At 44.0% G+C, this 25379-nt stretch overlaps 1 pseudogene; it reads left to right on the forward strand.

Moving 5' to 3' along the window:
- The first annotated feature begins 723 nt into the window (after positions 1-723).
- LOC147709553 (fucolectin pseudogene) overlaps positions 724-25379 on the forward strand; it is an 82536-nt pseudogene continuing 57880 nt past the window's right edge.

Below are 25379 nucleotides of genomic sequence, written 5' to 3' on the forward strand. Positions count from 1 at the left end.
TCTACTTCTAATCAAACCAATCACTGCTATCCTTAGCATACTTCAGGATCTCACCATTACCCTTAGTCCAATACCCTTAGTCTTCTTGCACATTACACTCTGCTGAATATGCAAACTAAGCTCAGAACCTAACCCCATAACAAAGGCAGACACGAAACAACTAGCCTCTCATATTAAGCACACACTGTTCTCAAAATCATTCCCTGATTCATTTTGTTCTTTGGCACTTTCTTTTTCAAATGCTCTATCACTGCACTGTACTTGTCAGAAATCAACTCAGATGGAGCATTATCAGCCATATACCTAACTGTTTTTTCAGTTGGTTAAACAATAGCAACCTTACATTCAGTCCATACATCACTAGGAACAACAATCTTAAACACTGCATCCAAATCAGTCTGAAACATTTTCCAGTGTTTTGTTAATCTAGGAACTTCCTCGCACTGTTTCTCTGGTTCTTCTTGCAATTCTGGAAAATGTGTTGTAAAAGTATAAATAATACTTCTTGTCCAAGGCACATGTACATAATTCTCTCCATGTACTTCCCTCAGTGGAAATTTCTAAACTAACACTACCTTGGATTCACTAACTGACCCCTAAAATGTCTTTCCTGCCTCTGAAGTTTTCTTTTTAGTAATGATCTTCTTCTTCCACCTTCCCTCCAGTCCAATATCAACCAGATCCTTAATGTGGGCTTGTTAAATTATTAAGCCCAGTTGCTCTATGTCATCATCGGTCAAATCCATTTTGCAATGTCTCTGTACATTTCTAATTTTACTGATACCAAACTTCCCCTCATTTGCTTGTTACTCAAGCCTATCATATGCTTGTTTCATGCACCTTGCTGGTCTTTGTTTAAGTACCACTTTTCATCCATAATTTATTTCATTGTCATCAAAATATTTGTGTCAGTTGATCCCTGCAGTAATTTTCCAAAATCGTTCTCTAAAAAAAAATCCAATATTAATATCTCACTTGAAACTGAAAAGAAAACAGAAGATTCTCTGATAGTACTCAATAAAAATGCCAATGTATTTTCTGGTGAGGCACTCACTGATTCACATGAAACTGCAAGTGCTGTCAATCACATGAAACTGCAAGTATTGGCAATGTGCTTGTACACTCATACCCTCTTCAGTTGCACCCATATCAAGTACAACAGAACTATTCTCCTGTCTTGCGATCCCATCTGTGTATGAAGGAGGTCAAAAATTCAAAAGATCATTTAAAAAGTTATCCTTCTCATCTGCATCTCGTTTTTTGGTTATGCTTTTAAATTTCTCCATCATTGGTTTTCTTTTTGTCTGCTGTCTCTTTGACTATTGTTGGAAAACCTCTCACTCCCTATATCATATCCTCTATTCAGCATCTCTCATGATAATACCACTAACCTTCCAGCTAATATCTAAATAAACTCTTAGCCTGCTTCTTCATTTTTTTTTCTTTCCTTCTCTTTAGCCATTGTCTTTCATTTATTTAATGCTTCAAACTGTGTAGGTCTAGGTAACGACTTTCTATCATTCCTGGGTTCCTCAAGAAAATTTATAATGTAAAAGGTACCTTCTAAAGGAAACTCTAAGTCATTTTCATGCCAGTCACAAATCCTGGTCAACATATAAAAATACTCATCATCATTTCCTAAGCAGGCGGACCCTCAGCAGGAATATCTCTCCCTCGCTAGGCGATAAGGCTTTTTCAACATAGCATCCCTTATTCTCAGTCATAATAATTCAGAAATAAAATGAGACAAGGTAGGATACAACAGCCAATCGCAACGTGGCTTTGCCAAAGTTCAGCCAATCGCAGCACGACTCTGACAGCAACAAAACAACAACAGCATATTTCTGTGGTGACATCTCACCAATACTCAGCTAACTAACCATGAATTAGAAAACAATTTCACATGCCATGTCAATGAACGCAAGTTTCAAGTTTTCAAGTTTAAGTTTATTATGTTTTTGGCTCTCAAAAGAGGGCCACATAAAACAATGACATAGTTATACACCACTATTTACAATAAAAGTCACAAAAAGCCGAATAAAAAGTCACATCTTAAACACTGGCCGAACAATTATCCAACAACATCTCTAGGTATCATTAATAAATATCTAAAAATCCCTTAAAAAAGTTAAACATTTTGAAGCAGAACATTTCATTAGGTGGACAATAAAGTGCATGGAGAAAAGTATTTACATTGAGGATTCCTAATTGTAGACAAATAGATTTTAACCATTTAGAGTGCAATGGACGTAATGCAGGACAAATAAACAAAACATGATTTCAGTCCTGCACTGCCTTATTACAGAGGTTACATACTGGAGATGATCTGTACCACTTTGCTAAGAGTGAATTTAGAGGAAGCAAATCATGTCTTAAAAGGTACCATAGCCTACGGACTCTATGAGGGATATTCCAAGAAACGTACTGCTGGGCCTGCTTTAGTGAGTAAGTGCTTAAAAGTAAATCACTACCCTTCTTTTCGTGTAAAGTAGTCATATCCAATTTAAAACAGAGTTCCCAAGATGCGTATTTCAGCTAAGACTTTAGTTGAGAAGGAGAAAGCAAGAACAAAGTACTTGCATCCAACTCTAACATTGTTACCGCTTTTCTAAAGTTTTTTACTAATTGTGAAAACTCGTTTAAATTGCCCAGTAGTTCGTTTTTAATATATCCCAGTAAGGAGCCCGATTTACCTCTAGCCAAACAGGCCACCCACCATACCAGGGCAATCAACCCCTGTACCCAACGGCTCCGAAGGCCAAATTCAAGCCTGCATGAAGACACAGAGCAAGCTGTATTAAGGGAAGAAATTCTCCTTAGTACCTTTCCTTCCATTAACTGCAAGAAACCCCAATGCCTTAACTCCACCAATTCTATTCCATACAGTAGAGTTGCAGGGATTTTTGCTCTATATACTTCCAAAAATCGTGCAAAGTGTCTTTTTCCTGTAGCAGAATACAAGGAACATAACCCCATACCATGAGCCGATGCTTTACGCGAATTATGTTCAATATGGGGTTTCTCACTTAGGTTTGCTGAGATTATTTTACCTAAGAAGGTGTAAGTTTTAGCCACCTCTAGTGTCTGTCCTCCTATAGCCCATCCGAAGTTTTCAGACCTACATTTTTTTCTTCCAGAAATGCACATGATTTTGCTTTTAGAAACATTGATCTTCATAAAATGTGCTTCCGCAAATAAATGTAATGCTTGCAGGCGGTTAGACAAGCCCTTCGGGGTTAAGTCTAAAATGAGGATATCATCCGCATACATTAAAACCGAAATGGATGAACCTCCAACTATCGGGGCTAACCCACCACATGCAGCAATGGAAGCAGGTAGGTCCGCAGTATATAATGAAAACAACATGGGGGCCAATATACACGCCTGTTTTAATCCATTCGGGGATGGGATAGTCTGTGAAAGGCCCCTTTCTCCGCCTTGTAGCACCTTACACCATGTTTTTGAGTGAAGGGATTTTACAAGTTCGAGTAGCTGGGGTGGCATACCCAATACAGCAAGCTTTCTCCACAGCGTCGGACGGTCCACCTTGTCAAACACTGTGGAGAAGTCTATGAATGCCGCATATACTCCACCTCCTCGCACTCGCACGTATTTGTCCGCAATCACTTGAAGAGCTGTTAAATTATCAAGTGTACCATGCTCTTTACAGAACCCAGTTTGTTCCAAAGGTAGAATTCCATTTGCCTCCACCCAATCAGTGATTAATATTAAAAGACACTTAGCAAAACCTTTCCCAATAGAATCCAGTAAAGCTATTAAACGGTAGTTCATGGGTTTATCCCGCTCTCCCTTCTTAAATATGGGTATTAGTATACCTCCCCTCCAAGATGTAGGAACTGATCTCATTAAGAAGCAGGCTTTAAACAAAGGAAGGAGAATCCTACTCCATGAGGTGACATCTTGCTTCAGTACTGAAATGGGCAACTCGTCCGGACCCATTGCTCCGGAGGAGCGCATACTCTTGATCACCGAAGCAATGGATTTCTCAGATGGAAGCTCCATAGTATACCCACTGTCCAAAACAGGGTCACAATCTTCACCCTCTACGCCATTAGACACATACAGATTCAATATAAATGAAATCCAGACATCTTCAGGAATAGAGATGGGAATAGGGGAAGTTCTTGCACCACACCCCTTACCGATTATGGACCAGAATTCTCTAGATTTACCATAGACAGAAGCCTCCCTTAAACTAATCCAGAGTGAGTCTTCTTTTTCATTTTTTCATTTTGCTCTCAGTCTAGTCCTCCTTCTTTTTAGTAAGGCTAACTTATTACCTTTTTCCCTGGACCTAAAAAGAAACTGTTGCCTCACAAGTTTATTTATTTCTTTATTTAAGGGTAATAATAAACTAGGAACAAAATGCACTTTCCTAGGATATCTTGGCTTCTTTGCAGTCGCAATAAGCTTCTTCATAAAGTTTTCAAAATGTAAGAATTCCATACCATGCCATTCTTTTAATTCAAGTAAGGTTTGTGCAAGAATGTTTTGCACATCCTTTATAATGGTAGGGATCCAGAAACATCTTCAGGACTTACAATGAAAAGAAACTCCTCTATTACTTAAAGACCAAGAATCCGTGACCGGAGGTTGTAATGATACAATTATACTGGTCACGTTGTGGTCGCTCAAGGAAGATTGAGAAATCATTGAACACAAATAAAGGAAATAAAAATGTAAATAAGAAAAAATCAATAAGTTAAAATACAACAAGTCTTGCAAACAATACAAATAAAACCAGTACATCTGTGGCACTTGTCACATTCAATTCTCACTAAAGCAGACTCCTGTCCATGGCTAGTGTATTCACTCTTGTGCACCAAAGGGCAAGTGTCCCCAACCTAAATTAGGCACACAAACACCTGAAAAGGAAAACTAGTTTATTCATAAAAAGGCCATATCCGTATGTATGTGGTGCCTTGAAAGTCACAATATCTTTTTGTTGATAAGTTCAACAATAGTATTGTGAGATTTTGGATATCTGTGAATTCGATAATCAAACCAACACATAATTAACTAAAACTTCTCTAACACAAGAGGTAAGGCTCATCCCAACACAGCACAAATATCTGATTTACAGTCAATATATGATAACAGCCTGTTCAAAATCTTTTAGTTCTAGATCAGCTGAATAGTTGAAATGATTTATTACACAAATTCTAAAATACAGAATAATCGCCATGAAGGCTCTCAGAAAATATGGCATTACAGAGAAGTGTGCAATCAACAATATTCTAAGTTCCAAGTGGGCAGCAAAATCAAAAGAGAAACAGACAGCATCCCTGGTAGCATTAATAAAAACTCTCCCAACCCCCAAAACCAAGGGTTTTTATATATTATCTTCAAATTGGAAATTATTAAAACTGCTGAATCATCATGGTATGATCAAATGTGTTGCTTTCTCTGCAAATCAGAGCACATCTTTACTAAGTGTCATATTGTCATAGAACCTAACCACTATTGCGCAACATGAATATTTATTCTGAAAACCTTATATTAATGACATCGGAGATGGTGGGACAAACTGGATCCGTGAACAGCAGGTTATTATGAATGAATAGTATACAGTGAGCTAATGGAACAACTTTGACGTAAAGTTACAGTTTGGAGACTAGGCCCGGGAGGGCTCATCGAGACCAGGGAGAAAAATACCCATGGAAATAAACAAACATGATTCTGCTTGACTATGTACTGCAGAAATAACAGATAGTGAAATGTGCAGGGAAAAGGCATCCAATTTGTACAGTATGACCACTAGGCCCAAATTGAGGCACATTTAACAAAGGTCGGGAAAACAATCTTCTATATGTCATGGGAAATTCGTTTTAAAGACAATATTACATTATTTTTGCGTACATATGTAATTGAGTGTAAAACCACATTCTGTATGCTGTTCATGGTAAAATATGAATGCATAATATTTCTAACAATAGCTAGGAGATAATTACTCCTGAACTAAAATATGTACACTTGAATCCATTGTATGGAGGTTGTGGGAGTTCAGGGTAATTTTGATTATCCTGGGAGTTCGAATGTGTCGGCAAAATGAAGCAGTCCCACAGCATGGCCAGGTTGTATGGGGTTCAATGCACTGTTACTTGAGACCACTGGAGCTGGTGCAGGTATCGGTGGCAAGTGTTGTGTGAAAAGCTTTTAAAGTGTTTCGAGTCTTTCAAGTAAATATTTCCTTGTGAATGGACACGTTGGTCAATTATGCATGTCTTGCATGCCTTTCATTGTTTGCAGTATTTATGATGTAAACACCTCTAGCGTAGGGGCACTGATTTCTAAACACCCTTGTGTACCTGGTAAAGGAATTAATGAATAACTATGCTATTAGATACACATATTTTAGTGCTGGGTATTATACAAGTGACGTAGCCCCTTCAGGCCTCTTCTAACTAAATGTGCTTGTCTACTTTCAGGTGAAAATGTGGCCCTGGGTGGTCGAGCCACCCAGTCAAGTCTTCTTGGTGGAACATGGTCTTCCCAAAGTTATCTGGGGCTTCCAATCAATGCAATAGATGGAAATCAGGATTCCGATTTTTTCCATGGATCCTGCTCCCATACAAATAATGACTCTGGTCCCTGGTGGAGGTTGGATTTATTCAGGAAATATGAAGTGGAAACCATTTCTATCACCGCCAGAAACTCGGGATCGGAAAGGCTGAATGGAGCAGAAATTCTCATCGGGGATTCATTGACAAACAATGGAAATAACAACGAAATGTAAAGTTAAAAGTTTGTTCACTTTTAGTTGCCATTCACACATAACAAATGCTTGTTAGCTAGATCTGTGTCGTGATATTTGTATTCCAAAGTTTGCAGCTTCAAATCTACTTTCGATGAGAGTAATTCATGCAGTCTCTAACTTGAAATAAAGAATTTATTGTCCCAGATACATAATTTAAATGAATATTATGTGAAAAAGCAGATCTCATATATTAGGCACATTTCAGGCCATCTGGTCTGGTTTATGAGCTGTACCCTACTTTTCAAGAGTTCAATTTATTATTTATTTTATTGTATTAATTAATTGAGATCTAGACTGTCTCACTAGATATGAAGTAGACTACTTCATGACGCTCCACTCACGGAGTATATCTTTTGCACTTATGACTGGTGTACGTCTACATCCGATGCAATTCATGGAACTGGGCCATATTTTGACAGTTTGATTTCTGTCCAAACATACTTATAAGTATTATTCACCTACTAATTGATGCTGTGACACGTTTACTTGCTCTAAGAGTAAACCTAACTGAATCTGGCCCCTTTAAATCTATTGATCAAATCAGATCATATTTTATCGTTCCAGTTACTTAAAACCATTTACAATATATGACACATTTATAAAAAAAGAAAAATAAACAATTAAATACAGACAAACCGCCCAAATTAAAAAATATATACAAAAAAGCATAAAAATTGAATTCCTTTTGTTTTAATTGTACCCATATTTAAGTCATCAAATATTTACATTCCCACCTCCTAATTGCTAAAGTTACAAAACGTCCCTGCCTGTCCCTCTTGATTTGGTGAAGTGCCCCTAAAACAGAATAAATTGACTCACATATTTTTCCTAACCCTTTCCTAGTAAAAGTCTATGTCAGTAGGTTGTAGGACGTAACCACACATACTATTAGCACGCGCACCTTTACATTGCTGCCGTACAACACGTGCGTCATCATCACGCTTGCATTTTGGACGATAATTTTTACAACATACATGCCTTTACTACGCACGCCTTTACCACGTTAATATCGTCATAAAGGCATGCTTGGTAAGGGCCTGTAGGTGCTCAATTAACATGTGTGGTAAAGGCATGACCTTTGTAATGGCATGCGTGCCGTTGCGACAGACTAGCATGAATGTACCAGATTTTTAGTTGTTTCTTCCCAAGTGATCCGTTCACAGTAATAAAAAAACACTGTGGGGTCCATTACAATGGCGGACGGATGCATGACCGCTGTGCTGGATGTGGCGGAAAATGCACCTCAGCGTCCGCCAGCAGCGGGCCTTCCGTCTGCCATATTAGGAAGGGGAACTGGGCACATTTACTGTCTGCCGCGGAAAAACTTGAACCGACGCGGGAACACACCAGACACCACGGCGGACGGAGCCAATCCAGGCTCACCGCCGTGCGGAATGACGTCCCGACCGTCAGTCCTCAATATTGCGTAGTCGTAAACAAACCAGAACACCGCAGCGGAAACTCCTCCATCTCATAGACGGCAGATGCATCACAACGGAGAGGGAAAGCAGTGCCACGAGACCCACCGCACAGACCCGACTGCCATGGACCCAGCCCTACACGCCTTCCCGGCCCTGTTTGTACTTCACTACCAGCAAGTCATGCACCGCCGTGGATGCCGCCGCAGGTACGCAAGCATGCAATATACACACATACCACGCCACAGCATTCATGAACACTGTTACCTGCTCACACCAGCAGCGTCAGATTGGCAACGAGGGCACTAGGGCAATGCCCGAGGGGCCTGTGTCCAGTCCCAGCTAAGGGCTGCTTTTTTGGGCAGCCGTGGTGGACCGATTTGGGCTCTCGCTGCATTTGTAAATGACTGCCAGCGGCCAGTGGGTGCCTGAGAGGCCTCTCTGTAAGTAAATGGGCGTTTATTGCCATCCTCCCATCAATGGCAGAGGTGTCACTCCCTTACTCCTGCTGGGCTAGCCCAGAAATATATGTATATTGATCGGTGCAGGGGACATGATCAAAACTCACCTCACTTGTTGTCAGGTGCGTCACCTATGTAACCTAATCTGTGGTAGACAGGGCATGTTGTAAATAACAATAAATCCAGAATGCAAGTACACAACAAGCACGGACACAGACAAAGTACACAACATGAGTAACTCACTTTATTAAACATCACAAAGATAGCACTCTGATGTACCCAGGAGCCAGCCCAGTGGCCAGTACACATTGCAGAGCATGTCCATATGAAGCTGCACAACCAAGGGGCAAGAAGCAGCACAGTTCCAGGCAGGGCAATGAGAGAGTGCAGAGCATGTCCACGAGAAGCTGCACAACCAAGGGGCAAGAAGCAGCACAGTTCCAGGCAGGGAAATGAGAGAGTGCAGAGCATGTCCATGAGAAGCTGCACAACCAAGGGACAAGAAGCAGCACAGTTCCAGGCAGGGAAATGAGAGAGTGCAGAGCATGTCCATGATAAGCTGCACAACCAAGGGACAAGAAGCAGCACAGTTCCAGGCAGAGCAATGAGAGAGTGCAGAGCATGTCCATGAGAAGCTGCACAACCAAAGGGCAAGAAGCAGCACAGTTCCAGGCAGGGAAATGAGAGAGTGCAGAGCATGTCCATGATAAGCTGCACAACCAAGGGGCAAGAAGCAGCACAGTTCCAGGCAGGGAAATGAGAGAGTGCAGAGCATGTCCATGAGAAGCTGCACAACCAAGGGACAAGAAGCAGCACAGTTCCAGGCAGGCAATGAGAGAGTGCAGAGCATGTCCATGATAAGCTGCACAACCAAGGGGCAATAAGCAGCACAGTTCCAGGCAGAGCAATGAGAGAGTGCAGAGCATGTCCATGAGAAGCTGCACAACCAAGGGGCAAGAAGCAGCACAGTTCCAGGCAGGGCAATACGAGAGTGCAGAGCATGTCCATAAGAAGCTGCACAACCAAGGGGCAAGAAGCAGCACAGTTCCAGGCAGGGCAATGAGAGAGTGCAGAGTATGTCCATGAGAAGCTGCACAACCAAGGGGCAAGAAGCAGCAAAGTTACCACGGAGCCAGTGGCCAGAAAAGAGCAGTTACATCTGAGGCAGCACAAGTGAGGGGCTCATTGCATCATAACTCAAACAGGGCCAGTGGCCAAAACAGAGCAGGTACATCTGAGGCAGCACAAGTGAGGGGCACATTGCATCACAACTCGAATAGGGCCAGTGGCCAAAACAGAGCAGGTACATCTGAGGCAGCACAAGTCAGTGGCACATTACATCATAACTCACAGTTCACAGTTCATTTTTTATTGCGTGATTAATAAAAATCGTTACGATCTTCAAACAGGTTAAAATTACAGATTTTGTGCTATAAAAACATACTACCTCTGATAAAAAAAGAAAAGCCGTTAATTCATCCTATACAGTAAATTGTTAAGATCAAGTTCATTGGCGAGGTTATGATAGATTTGTTTGTGCCACGGTGGACTTCAGGCCTCATTCACGTCTTTATGCTCGACGTTGGGTACCTTTTGTCAGTTAGTTTTCTTGTAGCCATTTTGTTGCCTCAGACATAAATTTAAGTCCACGACAGGCCAAAATAGAGGAGGTATCTCCCAGCCAGCTTATTACAGCTTGCCGGCATGTACGGATGTTTAGAGTGATGAAGATGTCCCGTAGGTACCGTCTTCTTAGGGCCGTAAGTACCGGGCATGCACATATCAAGTGCATTAGGATTTCCTTCTGAAATCCACACAGTCTGCAATGGGGGCTTTCTTTTTAGTGTTTCCAAGATGGTCTTAAGTCCTTTGAATAATGCTGACCCATTCGGAAGGCAACAAAAAGTTTTTTTAAGTGTTGACTGAAGTGAGTAGCTAAGTATCCCTGTGGTTTTGGTGAGTGTAAGGGGAGATTACTGTCCACGAGTGGCGCTGTTTCGTTTTTGTCCTCTAGCATTGATTTACTATTTGCTGCACCGTTGGCTACGTTACAAAAGTGTGCCTGGTCTGTTTTTTTTCCATTCTTCTAAAAGTTCCAGTTTGGACAGACAGGTGCTAAGGTAGCTTCCCAATGAGTTGGTGCTCGGCTGGTTTTCCTGATGTTTTATTTCCTTCCAGCAGATGTTATCCATTGACTCACTTGGGGCAGAGCAAATTTTATGACATAGTTTGGCGAAGTTGGACATTGACCGGAATTTTTGGTTTTGCAAGCCAAATTCAAGACAGACTTGTGCCGGAGACGCTAACTGTGGCAGAATAAACACTGCTTTGTAGATTTTGTTTTGTAGGTCATTTAAAGATTTTGCCTCTCTTCCAAGCCATGTGGTTAACCTATATGACAGAGTTGGTAACATTTGGGCAGCCATTACTGTTAGGAGGAGGGTGTAGTTTGGGCCAGCCATTTTTAGTTGTTGTTGCCTGTAAGCGTAGATTGGTGTTTGCGCTTTCGCTTTTAATGCCAGAGTATGCTCCTTTTTTGAGTGGCCCTGCCCAAGAGTTACCCCCAAATACTTGTAAGAGTCCTGTTCTTCTAGGACTGAGTCGTAGGTTGACCATTCGAACTTCAGTCTCTTTCCCTCCACTAACCGGAGCACTTTTGTTTTTTCTTTGTTCAGTCCCAAGTTTTCTTGAGCTAAGTAAGATAATAACATGTTTATTAGGCGTTGCAGGCCTTTGGGTGTTTTACTTAGTAATACTATATTGTCTGCGTACTGCAGAATTGGGACTGAAACGATGCCAAGTTTCGAGGCGTGGCTCTCGGTTTTTGCTAAATTGCTACCAATATCTGCTAAGTATAGGTTAAATAGGCTGGGGGCTAAGACACAGCTTTGTTTTAGGCCGTCCTGGGTTTCAATTTTAGCTGTTAAGCTGGACCCTTGTCCTTCTTTTACCATTGCCCATGTGTCTCTGTACAAACCAGTTATTGCATTTAATAGGCTTTGGGGCAGCCCCCGTTCTTTTAACTTTCCCCATAGTCTAGACCTGCTTACTCAGTCGAAGGCTGCTTTTATGTCAACGAAGCACCCGTTTAGATGATGATTTTTTTTTGGGCATGCTCCATAGGAAGTGCCAGGATGGTCAGATTTGTCAGCGTCCCCATGCCTTGTCTGAATCCGATTTGGAAACTAGGAATAATGTTGTTGTGTTTTGCCCAATATTGCAGCTGCTACAGGAGACATGAGGCATAGAGTTTGGCTTCAATGTCTATTAAGGAAATCAAACTGTAGTTCCCCAGGTTTCTTCGGTCTCCTTTCTTGAAAATCGGGTGGATGACGTTACCTTTCCAAGAACCAGGCATTTTTCCATTTATATAGATATGATTAAATAGCACTGTTAGATGTTCGGCCCAGAACTTGTCGTTGAACTTAAATACAGCGGTTGGGAGGCTGTTTGGTCCAGGAGCCCCCTCAGCTTTGAGTTTTTGAATTATCTCTTTTAAATGGGAGCAGGTAGTCAGAGTGTGTTGTAGGTAAACATATTTTTCGCATTCCGTGTCTTTAGGCGTTCTTTCGCTCGCGTGGGTTGCTTTTAGGTTGCCTTGATTCATGTTGTTTAGTGTACCTTGGTTCTTGTCGTTAGTGTGTGGTTCCTTTTTAAGGCTCGCCCCTTTTCTATTTCGCAGAAATAGAAAACAGGGGTGAGCACTTATGTCCCTGATCTGCTTCTTTCCCCAAATGCTCTATTCAGGCAGCTGATTGGCTCTCTTAAAGCCCGATTCCCAACAGTTCATGAGAAATAGAATCACGTGACAAGCTCCTCGTGGACAAGCTTGCACAATCCTTCCCCCTGCCAGCAGCATTTGGCACATCAAAGGCTTCGCTGCCACATCCACAATTGAAGCTACAATCAAAGTCTTCCGCTGCCTGCCCCCCGCCGTCACTTATTCAGGGCCGCAGGCCCTGCCTCGCTTCCCGGCTCTGCTGTAACCACATGCTACTGGACGCCCGTCACACAGTGTGTTCTTGATATTCTTTTTTTTTTTAAATTAGACCAACTCACTATGTCCTCTTAACCACTGAACATTTGTAACAAACAAACACAAAATAAATCTAAAATTGTGTGGTCCATCATTTTTTTTTTTCAAAGGGAGGCCTGGGGGAGTGTGTTGACAAAACCACAGCAGGAGACTGCAGTGTTTACAGTTCAGCCATTAAGATTCTTATCTGTTGGCGGGCATCCCCTGTGAGATGCAAACATCAGCTGCAAATGTGTGGGTGGGACATCATGTTTTTAAGGGAGGGATGTGGCCGTCGGTCACGAAACCACACCAGGAAACTGGAGTGCTTCAAGTTGAGCTATAAAGATTCTTATCTCTTGCCGGACATCCCCTGTGAATTGCAAATAGGAACTCAAGGACAAGAAACGACGGAACTTTCACAGTCACATCAGACGTTGTAAATGTTATTTCCCGACTTGGTCTTTGCTGTTTACATACCTGCATCAAAATCTAAGAGGAAAGTTTCATCATTTTGGTATATTTGATGTACTGCGTGCAAAGACACTTACCACACCATAAAACACATCCCCGCCTTCACATTCACACGCCGTGAAAATTTCCTTCCTTAATACCATTTCTTATAAGATTTTTACATAATTTTTCAAAAGGTGGTCTTTCCTTGACCATTATTCAACCTAAATGTTATTTTCCTTCGATTCAATGATATTTTTAAAATTATTTCTGTCCCCCCTTAACTCGGTCTCTCATTTTTTTCATCTCTCAATACAGACCCCAGCTCCCATCACACTCTGCTCCCTCTAACGTGAGTCTCGTGCACAACTCACATACACACAAACATGCCCTTATCACACCAGAAAGTCCCCACAGTCACCCATGTAGCGCCACTCTAACATATGCCTCGCAACTCACACCCACGCAGTGCAACTCACACCCATGCAACACCACTCACCCACGCAACGCCCAGCCAGTTAACGCAAATCACCCACACCACCGGACGACAATGCACACAAGTGTACATCAAAGTCATACAATGTACATGCTGTATTACAATGACCTGTTATCTATCAAAGGTTAACGACATGCAGAGTGGTCAGCCTAAAGAAAAAAGTACAAAACAATATCACAATACGTTCAAGTACTGTACTTCAACATAAATTAAGGTATTCGAAAAACTAGGGAAAGGAAGCTGCCCTGTATACTCGCAAACCGGATATGCTTTCAGTGAACAGAAACCACTTCAAAAATATGAAAAGGTAGGAAACGTGCGAACGTAGCGCTCAACCATAAGTGCAAGTTTTTGCAGCCTTCGGTGTACTGTTCAAAGATAGCTAAATAAAAAACAGTGCATTTACTGCCATCTTTAATAGGAAGCAATGTGTGCTCAAGTCCAAACAGAAGGTGTCACATTTCCACTAATTAACACTATTACCATTGGAAATGCCAAAGTTAGAATTTTCCACAAGTTACATTTTTTTTTAAAACGTTGTCATTTACAATAATAATCCCTCAAACTTTACTAATGCGAGCCCTATTGCATTGTAAATGCTTGTTGAAATAGAGGTTCCTCACATAATCTCCCCAAACTCTGTCCCCAATTCCGGGGTCATATTGCAGTGCTTCACCTTTGTTTAGATTGTTAATAACGCTTCAAAAGTCATAAGTTTATGTTTTTTACTCGTTAATAAGAGTTTTTCCCAGATCGATTCCTTATGTGCTGCCTTCGCTGTCTACAGCTTTTTCCCCAAAATTTTCCTCAGACTTCCATTGATGTTACAGTTTGGTTTGAGTCCCTGTGTTTCCGTACTCCGTTGGATCTTTAACGCACGGGCTATTTTTCTCTTTTCAAGTCTTAAGTCGGTGTTGTACCAGGGTGCAGGCTGTTCTTTTGCAGTTCTATTTATCCCTGGTGGAGCAGAGTGCTCTTCCTTCAGGACCTTTACTAGGTTTTCCCAGTGTTTTACGGGGTCACCGTGTTCTAAGTTCCCGAGTTTTGTCATAAAATTACTGTCTGTGGACTGGATGTTCTTCGTTTCTCCTCCCCTCCACTTTATTTTCCCGAGGTTAAATTTTTCAGGTTGTTGCAATAGCGAGGACAGTTTTTCGGCACTAGGAACTGCGACGATCTTCCGTCTCATTTGAGGAAGATGGTCGCTTTCTATGTGATGAGCTATGGTGTATTCCTCAATGGCATTTTTTAGACTGACGCTTTCTATTGTGAAGCCTATCGTAGGCTTAACCTTGCCGCTAATGTAGGTAGGTACAGGCGAAGAGTAACTGTATTTTTTTGCTGTTTAGGATTGTTAGGCCCATTGCTTTTAAGTTGCACGATGAAGCTAGTTTATGTCCCGTTGCTGCACTTTTCTCCTGATTTAGTTTGCCCTTGTCTATGCCCGTAAGGTTGCAGTTGAAGTCACCTGATATTATCAACGAGCTTTGTTTATTCGATTTTTGTAGGACTTTGATTAATGGTTAGCGTTACCATTTTCCATTTTTTACTTTTTGTTTGGTATGTATGTGAATGTTTAAAAGTAGCAGCTGTAGCTGGGGATTTATTATGATTTTTGTGACTTGGACCCAGTATAACCCTATATTCTGTTCCTCTGTTTGCCAGTTAAGTTTTTGTGACACGTAGGTTGATAGGACCCCACTTGGGTGCCCATATTTGTATAGTCTCTCTGCTAATATATGATGTTCAATAAAACCCGGAATTCCGGGATGAGTCGAGTTCCAGGTCTCTTGCAAGAGAATGATATCTTGTTTGCGGAAGAAAGATTGGGTATTGTGGTCGTGTTCCATACTGCTGAACCTGTGTACATTCCATGAACATATTTCAATCTTTGATGGCTTTCTTTCTTCCTTACAGTGATCTTGTATTTGTTTACTTGCTGGGAACTTTGCATAGTTTCAAGGAACTCTTTTGGCTTAGTGCCGTTGGGATCCATGACCAGTCCTATTTGCTCCAAAGGGGCCCTCCTTAATGTATCAGTTTTTTTCGATTATTCATTGTTCCAATATTTTTTTCCTGTGCCGAAGCCCGGGGCTCCACGGAGGCACGTTTTTATAATTTGGGACTCTGCTGTTCCTCCCCCTTTGAGTGGACTGAGATCTGAGAAAGGGGGTAGGGGTATCTTTGGCGCTTATGTTGCTTTAGGGTTATTCCCCAGCTATCAAATGTTGATTTGTTGGCAAAGATCTTGGCTGCTCACTCCTTATATGTGCAGGTAATAACCAAATTTTATATGTCTTGATTGGCTTTATTTTGTTGAAACTCCACTGCTACAATATCTTGGGAGAGCATTCCACTTAGTTCTGGGATTACCTTGATTAATTTTATCAAGTTTCCTCTGTTTACGATGGCCTGTCTGCCCTCCGGGATGAATGTCAATATTGGTTTGATCTCCTCCAAGTCGTTTTTTTGGTTTCCTTGCTGATACAGTTGGAGATATTCTGTTCTGTTTGTCAGAGTGTTTGTGTTTTTAACTTTATCCTGCCCCTTAGTTTCCGCGTTCCTCTTTTCCGTTAACTTTACATTTCCAGGTTGTATGCGTTGCATATTTTGCTCGTATTCATAAGTGTTACTTTGTATGATGACATTTCAATCCCCTCCGCTTGTGATAATCATGAGTGGGGTCTGATCTGTTCCTAACTACACAGGTTTTGTTTCCTGGTTTCGCTTGCTTGTGTTGTTGTCCAAAGGCCCGTGGGCAGATTTTCGTGCTCTCTTGTTTCGCGCAGCATTTGGGGACGGACCAACTACTGTGTTTACACTTGTGTCACATAAAGCTGGCACTTTTTTGTGTTTTTTATTTCACGGACCTTCCGCCAGTGTTCTCGGGAGCGATGTTTGTTTTACTGCCCTCTTGGGACTAAGAGTGCCTGTGGTTTGTTGTATGCTCAGAATCGGTCCCTCCGGTATTTTCAATTCAAGTTCGTGGGGAGATTCTACTGTTATCGACTTCTCAAATGAGTAGCTTACCCGTTCCGAGTATGATAGTCCCAGTCTACTGGTAGGGACATCCGGAGAATCATTTTTCCTTACAAGATCTCGACTTGCGTTCTTCGCGAATATAGAGAAGAGATGTTCAGTGCCCGAAGTTTGTTTGTTTTTTTGTTTGGGCCTTGCCTTCCTAGCTCACTTCCTTTGTCTTTTTGTTAGTTTGTCTTGATGCTGCAGGTGAGGGATAGCGGGTTGTTATTTTATTTGTACGTCGTGGCTTTCTATTTCAACCTCTTCATCCTCTTTAGATTCAAATGGCTTAGGGTTGCCGCCCCCCTCATTGTTGTTGTTCTGTATTGAGTGGTGAGGGAGGATGCTTGACGTTTCTGTATTAAGTTTTTTTTCTGAGCATTTCCGATTTCCCTTTCGCTTGCTCGCAAATTTTCCTGCTCCAAGGTGATCTTTTAAAATATCTTGGAGGGACGCAAGTTTCTCAATTATACTCCCGCACTCACAGTTGTTTTATTTGTCTTTGTTTGGGTGGTGGTTCATATTTCCTATGCTGTATATATCTGTGTTTTGAACTTGGTCCGTATTTCCCTTGTTGGACAGTAAGGTAATTATTGAGTCTGCCTTGGAGCTTATGTTTTCTATATACTCTGCAAAGATCTTTATTAGGTCTATTTGGACCTCCATTTTGTCGGATTGATAGTTGAGTGCTCTTATGGCCTGGTCCATTGAACTAATTAGAGTGCTCCCCAGGTGTGAGTTGAGCTGTTGACTGCCTCCATTCCTTAGTGGTTCGTCCGGGTGTTCAACCATACTTGCCGATGAAATTGAAATTGGTACAGACTGGTGGTTTTTACTTGCTACCGTCACTGTTACTGTCGTCAATCAATATTCTTTGAGCGCCACTCCTGATCATGGAATTCCGCGGAATTTATGCCACTGGGCCCAACCCATGCTCCTTTGGAGTCGAGTGTTGTGTTGTAGTATGCCCTAGTAGGGGAGTCCTTTTTGTTGTTGTTTTACTTGTTTCTGTCAAGGTTGGAACGTTTGGTGCTAAAAGGGAGTTCGACCAAGCTTCCTCCCCTTCCATTCTCTGGTTTGTTGGGTCACCTGGTTCTCCAAATTTACTCTCTTTACGTGTCTCATTCTTGTCTTTGTGAGTTATATTGTTTGTGCGTCCCGAGTTGATAAAAATGTTTTTCAACAACTCTGTCCAATGATGTCAATAAGAACAGTGAAGTTTGTTGTTCGCCCTTTGTGTCTTGCTTTCTTGTTGGGGTAGGGGATTTGTTGTCCATACCCCTGGTGGGTTCCGTGTTGTTGAGTTGCCCAATTGCTTTGTGGACTTGGGCGAGTACAATCTCCGTATTTTTCCCTAGGTGGTGTATTTTCTATGGGTTGGCGCTTGAGACGGTATGTGTTATTGTGATATCGTGGGGACATAAGTCCGTTGTCTGGTTGACCTGATTTAGAGTTTCAGGGATGGCTGGTGATTTTATCTTGTTGGGCTGGATTGGGCTCGGAAGATTTAGAGCCTCCTTTGTTGATGCAAAAATTGCAGACACTTGATCCTTTAAAAAAATATATTGATCTTTTGCTGCTGTTTACCTGAGGTTAAGCCGAGATTGTCTGTTGTTGAGGCCAAGCCTGACCTCTCTCTCACTCCCTGATCCACAAGCTCTCCCTTTTGTGTTAGAGAGGAGTCTTCTTTAGGGGACTTTCCAGCTGTGTTTTTTTTTAGTTTCTTGCTTGAAGCGGTTTGTCGGTTTGTTCCTGATCTCATCTTTTTTTTTTTTTTATATTTAGTAGCAGACCCTGTGGACTCCGTTTCTCTGTAGATGGTCCTTTATCTGAAAGGTTTTAATGATCAGACACATGCTGCCTTTCCTGCCAAGTTTCCTATCTCCTGGTTCCAGTTCAGGTTCAGGTTTATTCTGACTGCAAGGTTGTTGGCAATTCACAGTTTAGAGTTTGTTCCAACTGCTCCAGCTGCTGGGCCTAGTAATGGTTCTCACTTTAAAGGAGGCTGTCAGTAAAAATGGATTTTTTGTTATTTTTTATGGCTTAGCTGCTTGGTCAGGCTTAACCTCCGTTGTTTGGCCCCTTTGCACCCTGTCTCAGTTGTTAGTTTAGCGATTTGACTGCAAGATGACAGGGCGAGGGCTTGGAGTGGATTTAGTGTGGGTTTTGTGTGGATGTGGAGGGTGCTCGCATCTGTCCCACTGCTGACCCGAGGAAGGTTGTGAGCGGAGCTCACTAGGGGGACCGCGGCATAGAGACCTAGTCAGACTGCGGGCTTGGTCACACCCCAGGCTCTTACTTCGCTGCCGCCTCTAACAGGCAGCGCTGGCGTCCTTGCCTTATCTTCGCCCCCTCACCGCCCCTCACCTCACAGCGCCTCTGTGGTCCGTGGTTCCTGGGGGTGTCCTGGTCGCCCGGGAGGCACCACAAATCTGTCACCGAACCTCCCTAGTCTCGAGGTCTTCTACCAGCTCCAAGGACCTGTAATGCGCTGAAGACGCCAACAGGGGGATGCGGGAGACACTGCCTTTGCTCTGCTCCGCCAGTTTCTACTCCAGGCTCTACTCCAGTCACCACTTGCTGCTCGCTCGCTCACAGGGCTCACAGAGCCCCCCCTCGCGTTGCCTGCTCCTCCAAGGGGCGCTCTGCTCCCCACCTCCGCCTCTGCCGAAGCAGGGGAGACAGTCCGCGGCCCGCACACTCCGGTGCACACTGGCACACCCGCAGCAGCGCCGTTTCCTCCTCTCAGTCTGTCCGCTCCAAACCTCGCAAGCCGCACACAGCAGGAGTTCCCCAGGGGCTGCCAAACACCTGAACAGCAGAGGCAGTGTGACAGAAATGCTGCAGTAGTGGGAGCAACCTGTCCGTTAGCAGGGCTTTGACAAACGGCAGCCATCGGGAAAACAGCAGCGGCAGCCGAGGCAAAGAGCAGGGGAGCCGCAGCCGGCCACAGCACGGCAGAACGGCAGCACGGCAAGTTGCTAAGGTGCATGGCTCCATCATAACTCAAACAGGGTCAGTGGCCAGAACAGAGCAGGTACATCTGAGCAGCACAGGGATATGTGGTGCATAGACACTGCCATGGACAACAACACTGCCAGTGTGCCTACAATGGACTGTCCAGCCAGCAATGTAAAAGAGATGTGTGTGAGGGGGACTGAAACTCACACCAGATAATCAGGTGGACTGTGTACCATCGGAGGTGCAGACACGCTGGCAGCACCTGAAGTAGAAGACTGAACAACAAACACAGCGCTAGCATCTGATACATGAGAGATAGCTCCATACACAGTGGCAGTACCTGATACAGGAGAGTGAACAACAGGCACCATGCTAGTATCTTCTACATGAGAGTGAAACACAGATACAGTGTCAGTGCCTGATACAGGAGAGCGAACTACAGACACTGTGCTAGTATCTAATATATGTGAGGGAACAACAGACACAGTGACAGTACCTGATACAGGAGACCCAACAACAGACACAGTGCTAGTATCTGACACCTGAGAGTGGACAACAGACACCGCCAGGATATGACACATGAGAGTGAACTACAGCTGAGGTTGTGACATCACTGTACTGATGACCCACTGGGCTGTATGGTCGAGGAGGCTGGGTGACTCTGGGAGCTGGAGAGAGCTGTCCAGGAGAACAGTATTAGGCTCAGTTGTTTGTAGTGTATGTCTATGCTTTTTGGGGATCTGTGAGGTCGGTGTAGACTTGCTAGGATTGAGAAGTGGTGCTAGCTCCACAGACACACTTCTCATCAAAGGTGGATCATGTGCTGGTGGTGGTCTGCTCTCTGGGGATGTGCTGGACCCTGCTGAATGCTTGCTCTGACCCTGCCTTCTGCCCTCAAACACCTGTGTAACAGGGGACCCCACAACACTGTACTCCTTCCTCTGCTTCACCGGGCTGGTGTTGGGAGTCGAGGTATGGGGATAATCGACCTCTGAGACATGTACCTTATGATCCCTCACCAACACCAGCTTCAGGGGAGGCATGGCTGATGGCTGTATGTCCTTTGGGGGATGTCTTGTCCATGGGAGGTGCCTTGTCCCTGGGAGGTGCATTGTCCTTGCTATGTGCCTCTTCCTTGGGAGGTACCTTGTCCCTGGGAGTTGCCTTGTCCTTGATATTTGCCCCTTCCTTGGGAGATGGCTGGTCCTTGGTATGTGCCTTGTACTTGGGAGCTGCCTTGTCACTGGGAGTTGCCTTTTCCTTTGGAGGTGCCTTGTACTTGGGAGGTGCCTTGTCCCTGGGAGTTGCCTTTTCCTTGGGAGGTGCCTTGTCCCTGGGAGGTGCCTTGTCCCTGGGAGATGCCGTGTCCCTGGTATGTGCCTTGTCCATGGGAGATGCCTTTTCCCTAGGAGATGCCCTTTCCTTTGGAGATGCCTTTTCCCTGGAAGATGCATTTTCCCTGGGAGATGCCTTGTCCTTGGTATTTGCCTTGTCCTTTGGAGATGCCTTGTCCCAGAGAGTGGACATGGATGGGGTCACCTGAGTGCCCTGTGTCTCATCTGAAGGGCAGCTTATGTCATGCCCTGCGCTGCCTCTAGCTTTCCCAGGGGATGGTGTCTGTGGACTGTGTTGCTTTGCCTGCTGCTTGTGTTGGCTCCGTGTGCCATATCCAGAGTGTGAGGCAGGATCGGAGAGGTCACTCTCCTATGTTACAGCCTGTGATGTGTACGCAGGGACAGAAGCTGAACTTTGGGCATGTGACAGCTGAATGGCTGCCTTCACTTTCGAGAACAAGGACTGGAAAGTCCTGTGTATACCAGCCACATCCCCGTGCATCCCTCCATGAAAGCTACTACCCGGTCCAACTTCCTGTTGTGGTCCAGGAATGCATTTAGCATGTTAGTCTGACCCACACACAGCTGGCGCAGCAGGTCAACTGCCTCAGCTTTGAGGGCAGTTTGGCACACAGGGTCAGATGCAGCGGTGCCTGGACCAAAGGACACTCTGTGTCTCCGACTCTGGCGAGCACTGGCAGTACTTGTTGCAGTTTGTGGGAGTGTGGGCCCTGTACGCTGTGTGCTGGTTGAGGGGGTTGATTTCCCACTCCCCGTGTCATCTAACAATGAATACTCACCCCGCTGTCGGATGACGAGGATGTTGGTGTCTCAACACGTCAGTCCTCATGGTCACCACTGCCACCCTCAACGATGCTGCTCACATATGTCTTGGTCGTGTCCTGTGTTACATCAGAGCACGATGCATTGTCAATAACTGCCTCTGTTGTCTGTCTGACACTGCCCTCGTCCAATGCTGAAAGAGAGAGAGATGTGGGTATATGTAAGTGCTAGAGTCACAAACTTCATAGGCAAGTGGCGGACAGACCTGGAGTCAAAACAACATGTTGTACCCAGCCTGTGCATCCACAACCTCCTTCACCTAACCCCATTAGCACAAATTGCCTGTACATGTGAAACATGTGCGTCAAACATCCATGGCACGTGCAATGAGGACACAGATCTGATTGTCAAGTACAGGGCCAGACACAGGCATGCACCATGTATCTCATGCTGCGGGAAAACCATGACAACTGCACACAACACAGCCTCCACTCACAAGCAATTGAAGCACACTGCCAACATCACAGAGGCAAGTACTGGCTCTGACATGCAACCTTTGTGGGCACACATTAAGAAAATGAGCCCATACTGTAGACTCACCCCGAGATTCCTGCTGTTCCTCACTCAAACGTGCAGCCAGATCAGGATGTGTCACTGCTAGGATGCTTGCCATCAGTGGGGTCATGGTACAGTGTGCCAACCTGCTAGCACGTGGAATCACCCCCAGTGTCATCTCTGCCACGTTCCTGCTGAGCCTGGAGATGTCTTCCCACCGCTTGTGGCAGTGTGTATGTCGCCTGTTGCACACCTCCAAGGCACACACATTGCATACTATGGCCCTCCATATGGCCTTACGCTGGTGATGTTAGAGCTACGGATTTGGGAGGTAAGAGGAAGACATGTGGAGTTCTGGACTTTTTGGTTCCTTCCAGAGGTGTCAGGGATAACACCCGAAGACCCCGGAGTTCTACCTGTCTCGGTGCACAAATAAACAGAAACACGGGCTTCTCGATGGTGGCGTCAAAGACCAAAGGTTTATTACTGCAGGGACACAGAAGTCACAGAAACTACACACGGGCAGTATCTAGGAGCCTGTTCGATTTGTACAAAGAGGGTTGCTCCTTATATACTAAATACGAGGCTTCAGGCAAATTCTTTACATGTTAGTACATTCCCAAACCTTTGCGTCCTAATCAATAAATATTTGGCGTTGCACAGGAATCGTCAACAATATCTGATGTCAAAACATTACGAACGAGGGGTTCCCACTGTTCCATCATAATCCCATGTCAACTTTTCATTCAAGAGCCGGACCGCCTCATCGTAAATTTCGTTACCTCCCCCTAATAAAGGCCCAGAAGGAAAGGAGCAGAGCCAGGTGCAGAAGATAGAAGAGCAGGATAAGAGATGTTTGTGGGTCGTAAATGGGCAAGGCTACCAGCTTCGGCCGCCTAATCATGATCAGGCCAACGAACACGAGAACCAGTATAGCAGGACTGGCCTCAGGCAGGGGAGGCAGTTTCTGTCGAGTCATGCAACCATGGCGTTTTCTGTATTAAGGTGCACTTGTCACTAGGGAGGTGAATCGCCGGCCAAAGCCTACGTGTCCTTAATTGAAATGAAGTAATCAAAGGTCATTTCGTGTCCATTGACTATGTGAGGGCAAGAAATACAAAATGGCTGCCATAATCTAAGATGGATGCCATGGGTAGATCAGAAATGTGTTTGTAACAGGAGTGCTCTTGCTCGTAGCATAGCGAAAACACCAGGATATGCTAAATGGATCATTTGCGGTTCTCTGATACCAAAATTATGTATTTACGACAATGTTGAAAACACGGGTTCAAATCGTCACGGAACCTCAGACCCTCCTTTTGCCCTTACATAGGCAATTTCTTAATCTATGTCAGATTCTAACTCTATGCTCATCAGGTCAGTGACATGTTGTTGCATCATCATTCTTTCTCGTGCCTTTTCTCCAAACGCAGGTGGTTTTCTGAAACAGGTTGCAGCACAAAGGCTACACAAAGCGGGACCACATTGGATAATAAGGCAGCACGAGAACAGAAATACTAGGATGACACCAATGACCATCAGAACATTCCATCCCCACGCTGATAGCAGAGTCCAAAACCACTCCATTAAGGACCAGTTTCCCTTGTCTACGTGTATAGAGTCGGAAATCTTGTGTAGCTTAGAGATCGCCTCATAGACAGTTGGAGCATTATTGGGAATAAAAACACAGCAGCTCGATTGGATCATTCTACATACCCCACCTCGATCTGCAAGTATTATGTCTAGAACCATACGGTTCTGCAACGTCATGAGACGATCCGCCTGAAGCTCAGCTGTTAAGTTACTAAGGGCACCAGCAGTTTCCGTAATAGTAGATTCAACTACCCGTGTTAGCTGACGTAGATTTCTACTATTGGCCATAGGCCCCCAGAACGGAAGGAAACCTTTGAAGAAGTCTCCTGCTTCCTGACCAGCGGTATCTTCCTTGCTTAAGACACCTCTTGCTACTCTGGTCTTGTGATAATCTGAAGAAGCAGTGTATGTTGGAGGCAACAGTCGAGCAATATAACATGAACCTGAAAAGTCAGCAGGCAACCATGTATACGCTCTGTCTTGACAGATGAAGTAGGTACCCCTAGCAGTAAGAAAGGCAGGGGAAGAGTTAGACGGAAACACGTAAGTCTCAACGCACTCACTCTTCCCTAACTGAGCTCTCGGATTCCTCCCATTTCCCTGCAAACAGACTTGACCTCGGTGAGGTATGACCCAGACTGGAGTGGAGCTTTTACGCTTGCTTTCTCCCAAACTAAGGTGATACTCTGTAGAATTCCAACTCAAATATACCCGTAATTCATCTCTAGGGTAAGATGGAGTATTATTGACGTCTTTAATCATGTCAATAATTCCCTGGACTAAAGCTTTGTTGACAGAGTTGTATTTAGTGGAACGTGGTGGGCGCGGAGGATAGGTCTCAAGGGCATAAGCAAACATGGTTTGAAAGGCCTGAAATGATCCATTATAGCTGAAAGGCAAGACTAGATAGGGAATGCCTTTATCCATAGTGTGGGGTATCAAGCCACACACCCAGCAGTCTGTAGTGTTAACTACCACTTGGTGTTGATGCAAGAGCTGTACAAAAGTGTTATTAATGAATTCTGAGCGTCGAGCTTGTTCGTGTTCGGGAAACGAGTGAAAAGAATGCACAGAAGAAACAGTAGAAGAAACAGGATCAAGGGGAGGTACTGTAGTTGCTACCGGTGTAAAAATTAAATGCACACCAAAGATGATTCCACCCACCAACATTATTAAAACAATCAAAAACGTAACTGCACATTGCATTAGAAAGCACTTGCTGTGAAGAATTTTGTAAAGTCTATTTCTGCGAACATAAATTACATTCTCTCGTTGCAGCTCAGGAAGCTCCATCTTCTACAAACCGCTCGCGACCACTGATGATGTGTACGTAGATGAAAATGCCTCTATCAGCCCTGGGAGTTCCCAGAACTAACAGAAAGATCGACCTAGTGTCTGACCCCCGCAGATTCAACTAGGCACACAGCCACGACCCTACGGCTACCCAGACGGCAAGGCAATTTTACAACAACAAAGCAATACAAAATATTAGCAAACTTCCTGGCTGGAGG

Source organism: Lissotriton vulgaris, chromosome 6 (genome assembly GCF_964263255.1).
Source record: "Lissotriton vulgaris chromosome 6, aLisVul1.2, whole genome shotgun sequence".
NCBI classification, from domain to species: Eukaryota; Metazoa; Chordata; class Amphibia; order Caudata; family Salamandridae; genus Lissotriton; species Lissotriton vulgaris.